Consider the following 7500-nt stretch of genomic DNA (forward strand, 5'->3'; position numbering starts at 1 on the left):
AGTTGCCAAAGGTGTCACTCAGTGAGACTGAACCCGGAACCATGTAGTTGGTAAGCAAGCTACTTACCACACAGCCACTCCTACGCCTATTTCAAAAGAAACGAAGTATTTTATGGCTCTATAAACTTCCAAGACTCATAATTTTCAAAATAACCGTGGAATTTCTTCCGCTACCGCTAGTACTTATCCATTATTTATATTTACGTTTGTGAATAAACATTTATAGACATTATGGTCACTATCTAACGTGCTAAATATATGTGAAAGATATAGTTCAATATTTGATTCAATTTGGACACAATGTAAAGATTCTTCATGTTTACTCAGTCGTCGAATTTTGTTCCTTTTGAATAGATTTTCTCGAAACAAATATATACACCCAAAAGTGATGAATGGTAAGGAGAAATGGGCGCCTTACATTAGAAAGGTATTAGAGACATGCACATACATACATACATACATGCATACATACATCCATATATACATACAATCATACATACATATATACATACATACATACATATATACATACATATACATATGTATACACACACACACACACACATATATATATATATGTTTATGCTTTCTAACCCACACATACACACATAGGCACACACACAAACGCACGCACACACACACACACACACACACACACACACACACACACACACACACACACACACACACACACACACACAAACATATATATGTGTATAAGTATACACATATAAGTCACACGTACACATGCTCTCTCTCTCGCTCTCTCAGTTTCTCTGGCTGTATATTTGTATCTATACATAATATATATATATATATGGTGGTTGTCTACTCCTTAAACAGAGTTTGACCACCTCCTGCACCTACACCTTAGCCCTTTCATGGCGTCTGATGTGGCTTTTTAAACCAGACAGTGTTTTGAAAAAACACCCACACAGATTGTACCTCTGATTTGCACTACCAATACCTGCAAGTAAGTTCTGCTCATTATGGATCCTAACATGTCTTCTAAGACCCCCATTGGATTTGCAAACCCTCTGGCACACACCACATTCAAACGTGTGCACAGACATATAATCAGAATAGCTGGATGAGGTTTGTTTTCCATGGGTTCGCAGGTGAGATTTGAGGCCAGCCAAGGACAGACATGGTCTGTCACAGACTGTGCACACAAAAAGGTCCTTGTCATTCACCTTCTCAGTCTTTACATTTTTCCTTAAATATCTCTTGAGCCCTGCTTGCATCATCCTGGCCTCTTCAAATGCTTTCACTCCACTCCACACCCTTGTTCGCCATCCAACTCGATCTGAAGCGAGGACTTCTATATCTTTTGGAGCCATTCCAATTGACTTCATAGCAGTCCTTATGCCATCCTTAAACCTTTTTTTAGGTTTATGCCGATAACGTTTCCCCTCTGCAAGCTCACCATAAAACAGCTGTTTCGGCATGCGTTCATCTGCCATTCGAACAATATGGCCACACCATCTCAATTGGTTCCTCAAAATCATGGCTTTAATTGAGGGGATGCCTGCAGATGCAAGGATATCTGTGTTTGGAGTAAAAGAATTCCATTTAATTCTTAAAATATGACGAAGGCATTTTTGGTGGAATTTTTCTAACATTTTAAAATGCCTTTCATAACAGGTCCAAGTTTCACAGGAATACAATAGGGATGTTAAGACAAATGATTTGTAAAGAGCCAGCTTTGTATTGTTATTTATATGTCGCTGGCGCCAGACACGTGACTCCAAGCCACCAAATGCTTTTGCTGCCCTTTGAATTCGCAGGTGTATTTCCGTATCAAGATTTCCATCATCTTGAACAGAGCTTCCCAGGTAGACAAATGAATTGACAACCTCAAGTAACTTTCCCTTAACAAAAATTTTAGGGGGGCTACAAACAGCACCATACGCAGGTTGATACATTACAACTGTTTTTTTCAGATTGATGGTCAGGCCAAAATCATCACAAGCTGCATCAAATGCAGATACAAGGGATTGCAGACCCGATTCAGAATGACTAACCAGATCGCAATCGTCAGCATACAAAAGTTCCCTAATAAGTGAAGTAAAAACCTTCGTTTTAAACTTCAGTCGGGTCAAATTAAAAACATTCCCCGTTGTTCGATATTTTATGTAGATACCCTCCTCAGAGGAATGTGACACCACAACGGCAAAGTATATTGCAAAGAGGGTGGGTGCATCAAGGTCTCCCTGCTTTACTCTATTTTCCACAGCAAAAGATTCAGAAAGCCTACCACCAAAATTAACCCTAGCTCTCATATCCTGATGCAAAGTCTTGACCATGTTTATAAACTTTTCTGGGCAACCAATTTTCCCCAGAATTAGCCACAGAGCACTTCGATTAACAGTATCGAATGCTTTGCTCAAATCAACAAAGCAATGGTACAGAGCAAGATTCTGTTCAATGCACTTCTCCTGTAATTGTCTGACAGTAAAGATACAATCAGCTGTGCCCCTGGAGGAACGAAAACCACACTGAGACTCAGACACCATACTTGGAACTATAAAGGTATTTAAACGTTCTAACAAAATGCGGGCGAGCACCTTTCCAACCACAGACAAAAGGGAAATCCCACGAAAATTACCACACAGATCCTTTGGCCCCGATTTATATAAGGAGACAAGAATGGCATCAATCCAGTCTTGAGGCACTTTCTCACTTCTCCAACAGTGACAAATTAAAATATTTAAGAGTTCCATCATTTTGTCACCTCCATATTTCAAGACTTCTGCACAGATTCCATCAGATCCTGGAGACTTGTTGTTATTCAGCTTATTCATAGGTAAATAAATGTCATTTAGAGTTGGTTCAAATGCCATCTCTTCTATAACTGGAAGTTGTTCAATTTTTTCTATCGTCCTCATATTAACGGATGATGGTCTATTCAAAAGTGCAGAGAAATGTTCTACCCAACGCTTATGAATAGAAGCGGTGTCAGTCAGAAGAAAACATCCATATGTATATATATGTATATATATATGTATGTATGTATTTATGTACAAGTATACATATGTGCGTAGATATGCATATATATATGTATATACATATATATAGACATAAACATATACATTAACATATGCATGTATACTCATATACACACACACACGCATATAGCAAATATTTGCATACGTGTATGTACGTACAGATGTATTTATATATGTATGTTCGTAATGTAAGTAGACATATACACATATAATATATGATTGTGTGTGTGTGCCTCTCTCTCTCTCTCTCTCTCTCTCTCTCTCTTTCTCTCTGTGTATGTATGTGACTAAGTGGACCATTAGTACATAAACTCAATAGTTAACCGGATATGATACTCTAAGACTAAGAACAAAAGACCTGTTCTGTTATACAAGCAACACACCTAAAATACATGAGAGAGATAATATATATTTGAAAGCATTGCTAAGACACTAAGACAATTCCATCATCCATATGTACCCAGATAATGAGTTTACATTTCTACCCTTCCTTTTCGGTTCTTAAAACCAAAGAAATGATCATGAAAATTTTCTACAACAATAACAGGCTGGGTTTTTTGTTGTTTTGCTTTTCTATAGTTTCATTATGTTTTCTTGTTTGCTTTTGTATATTTTTAGTTCATTTTGCAATAAAGAACAGAATATTATGTTGGTCATTTCTAACTAACACTTTTTCGTAAACTGAGTCAACAAAGGATGCTATATGGGTCACTCATATTGTTAGAAAAAGCAGTCATATCGCCCTCAAATTAGACCTTGTCAATTGATTGACAATAAAAGGAAGTACAAGTTTTTCAATGCACTCCTAGATGAAATAATTCTTTCTAATTTTTGCACAAAGCCAGCAATTTTGAGTGGGGTGGAGAGTCGAATTTTTTATTGACCACGAAAGGAGGAAAGGCAAAGTCGACATCGGGGTACTTGAATTTAAAACGTGAAGAGCCGGAAGAAATACCATTAAGCATTTTGTCCGGTCCGGTGACGAGTTTGCCAGCTTGCCGCCTTAATGGTAATAATCCTTTCTACTATAGGCCCAGGACTTGAAACTCTGGAGGAGGGGGTTCTTAGCGATTAAATTGCCCCCAGTGCTCAACTGCTACATATGCTATCGATCCTGCAAAAATGAAAAGCAAAGTCGAACTCGGCAGCATTTTAACTGAGAACGTAAAAAGCCGGAAGAAATATAGATTAAGATTCCCCCAACTCGCCACCCTGCTTCTAGATGTAATAATGGTCTCAAATTTTGGAACAAGACCAACAATTTTTAGGGGAAGTGTAAGTTTATTTAATTGACAACCAAAATTGAATTAGCATTTATTTTATCGACCTCAAAAGGATGAGAGTTAATGTCATCTCAGCGACATTTGAACTCAGAATGTAATGAATCGGAATGAATGCCACCCAGGATTGTTTTTTGATTTTGTTTTCTTTTTTGTGGCGGATAAGATTTGATTGAGATTCTCAGCTATTTCTTGCAAGTCCAGTGATCATATTGATGCTTCAAGTTTGGATTTAAAAACAGTAGACCACTGGACATAGATACAAATTTATATTCAAAGTCGGCAAGAAACCTAATAGTAAAGATGAGTCATGAATCTTAGATTGATTTTAATTTCAAGTTCCTTACAAGAAGTACCGAAAATTCATAAGTTTATAAATTCTATATGCGGGTACAGAGAGTACAGTTTGATTTTAAATCATAAATGTTCACTAACTGCACAGAGAGACTTTATTTTAATTTCTGAACAAAGGAATTAAGATTATTTTAAATTCCTCTGTTTCAGAGATTAAAATACGATGGTATTTAAAAGTTGTAAATTCTCTGCGTAGAAATTGGTCTTTTACGAGTTTAAAATTCATAAAAGAATCATTTTGATTGAGAGTTTGACTTTATTTTAGATAATATTTTCAAGTTAAAAATGACTTCACATTGGCATAAATGTTTAAACACGGAACCAAATGCCTTAATCTCGTTGGGATACACCACGACTACATTTTCTGTCTGCAACTAGCTTTCACTGTTAATCAAATAATTTCCAGTTATATACTGAGATCTACTCAGTGCCAAGGTAGTGGATAGGAACTTCATTCATTACTGCAGAGCAAGTCTACCCTGTTTTATACGAGCTCAATCCAGCTGACAGTACCTGGTATCGAACCCTATACAAGGTTAAAGATACCCATATCTTTCGACTTCGATGTCCTTGGCTGGTATCCGGCATAGCTGGTGCCAGACTTGTGTTGAAAACTGAGGTGGGATCGAATGCTTTCTGTATTCAAATTGCTTCAGAACCCGATGTCCCATGAAGAAAAGCAGAAACACAGGACGAACTAAGACTAACAAACTGAGATCAACATAATCGAGATTATGCAGATTCTAAGAAATAATTAAATATTATTTTAATTTATTTCTTACTTAGAAGAAGATAAGCTATACCCGTGATCCTTTTCAGGATCTCAATGACTGTTGGGGCGACGCTATTATTACACCAAAAAACATGGGACTAAATGCCAATAACAGGGTATATTTTGCTAAAGGCTGCGATGGACCAAATAGTGGTGTTAAATTAGGTGTTCAATCAGGTTATGGATTCCAAAGTTTGTCTATCTTAAATCTATCCAAAGTTTGCTTTATTTGGCCAGATTTAGGCATAACAACGACCTTTTAAAGTTCGTTACGGTTTACATTTAGTTAAAAGTAACTGGATTTCGTTTGGGACACTATTTTACAATTTTTTAATATCAAAGATTGCAACTTAGCAAGCACACTACTAATTTGTTTTCGTTGTCATAGATTAGCCATGATCCAGTAGAGTTGATCCACAATCCAGCAAATACTTTTCCAGCTCTGATCATCCTGTCTTGTCATTATGCAAGGAAACCTGGATCACATCATCTCATATGTCCTTTTCTAAAAGAGCTTTTTACTGCTATTTCTTAATTGCCCTCAAGGGGCTAAATATAGAGGGGACAAACAAGGACAGACAAAGGGTTTAAGTCAATTACATCGACCCAGTGCGTAACTGGTACTTAATTTATCGACCCCGAAAGGATGAAAGGCAAAGTCGACCTCGGCGGAATTTGAACTCAGAACATTACAGCAGACGAAATACCGCTAGGCATTTCGGCCGGCGTGCTAACGTTTCTGCCAGCTTCCCCCGCCTTTTTTACTGCTATTTCTGGCAGGTTGAACAATGGCGTAGCGACTTCTTCCATGGACGCTTTATTATTATTAATTTTTTGGTGTTGCAGTATAGATCCATATATGCCTTGTTCTAGAAGAGAGTAAAGCAATCCAACCATTGCCAACACAAATGCCTTTCCACGCAATGTTTTATTATCCCATTTATTTTTACTCCTTAAATTAGTATATATAGTGCTGTGAGTTAAAACGATTTAGGTGCTAGTTATAGCATATCAAGCTTCTGTATACGCACTCTACTGTTCACAATTAATAATTTTACTGTCTAAACTCTCTGTCGACGAGGTTGGACCACGTGCCTCCATATGTACGCAAAACCTCACTTTCCAGCTACCTACCTCTCATTGACTCTCTCTCTCTCTCTCTCTTTATCTCTCTCTCTCTCACTCTCTCTCTCTCTCTCTCTCTCTCTCTCTCTGTAAGACTGGCTGTTGCCCATGCTTGCGAGTCTCATCTCGCCACGCCATCGGTGTTGTCCGAGTGAGAGACCACTGTCTTGACACCAGAGTCGTTGCATGTATTTCTCCCACTTTTTTTCTACTTGCGACGTCATCCACCCGGTGTGGGTTGAGCCAGCACCGAAGGTCATATTCGGAGTTTCAGTGGGAATACCAGTTCACACGTGGTCCCCGGTCACGTGCATACACACTTTGGAATATTGTGATCTGTCGCAGCGCATCTTGATGTCGATTGTTGGCGATCGCAGAGGATTCACTGACCAACTTACTGTCGATTATCGGAGCAGATGCAGCCTGGGCTTGAAGTAGGTTCTAGAGAAACGCTTTAACAAAATCTAAGAGGTGTCTCACTCAGTGGTTTCCCAGCATAACCGGATATCAACCAGGAATCTGTGAGAGCCCGTGTTATTGCTATATAGTCATTGAATCTACACTAGGTTCACCTGTTCTTTTCACAGGTCTTGTTTCTAATCCTGCACACCTCACCAGTAAAGCCTCGAAGGGGTGCCGGTTTATCGCCGACGACCCGACCATACAACAGGTTGTAATGGATTCCATATTACCAGTCGCACTCATGAGAGATCGTGCAAGTGACCTGAGTTATGTATTGCTATAAAATCGCAAAAAAGGCCAGAATACATACAACATAGAATCCCATCTGACGTTCTTAACAGTTTCGCCAAACCATCCAAAAGATTGGATACCTTTTCTTTTTCATCAACTCCGAAAGAAAAAAGAAGAAAATGCAAAGTTGACTTTAGTGGGATTTGAGCACAGAAATCGGAGCAACTGCTATCAGGCATTATATCCAACTCTCTAACGATTCTGGCCG

Source organism: Octopus bimaculoides, chromosome 3 (genome assembly GCF_046866305.1).
Source record: "Octopus bimaculoides isolate indiv1 chromosome 3, ASM4686630v1, whole genome shotgun sequence".
NCBI lineage: Eukaryota > Metazoa > Mollusca > Cephalopoda > Octopoda > Octopodidae > Octopus > Octopus bimaculoides.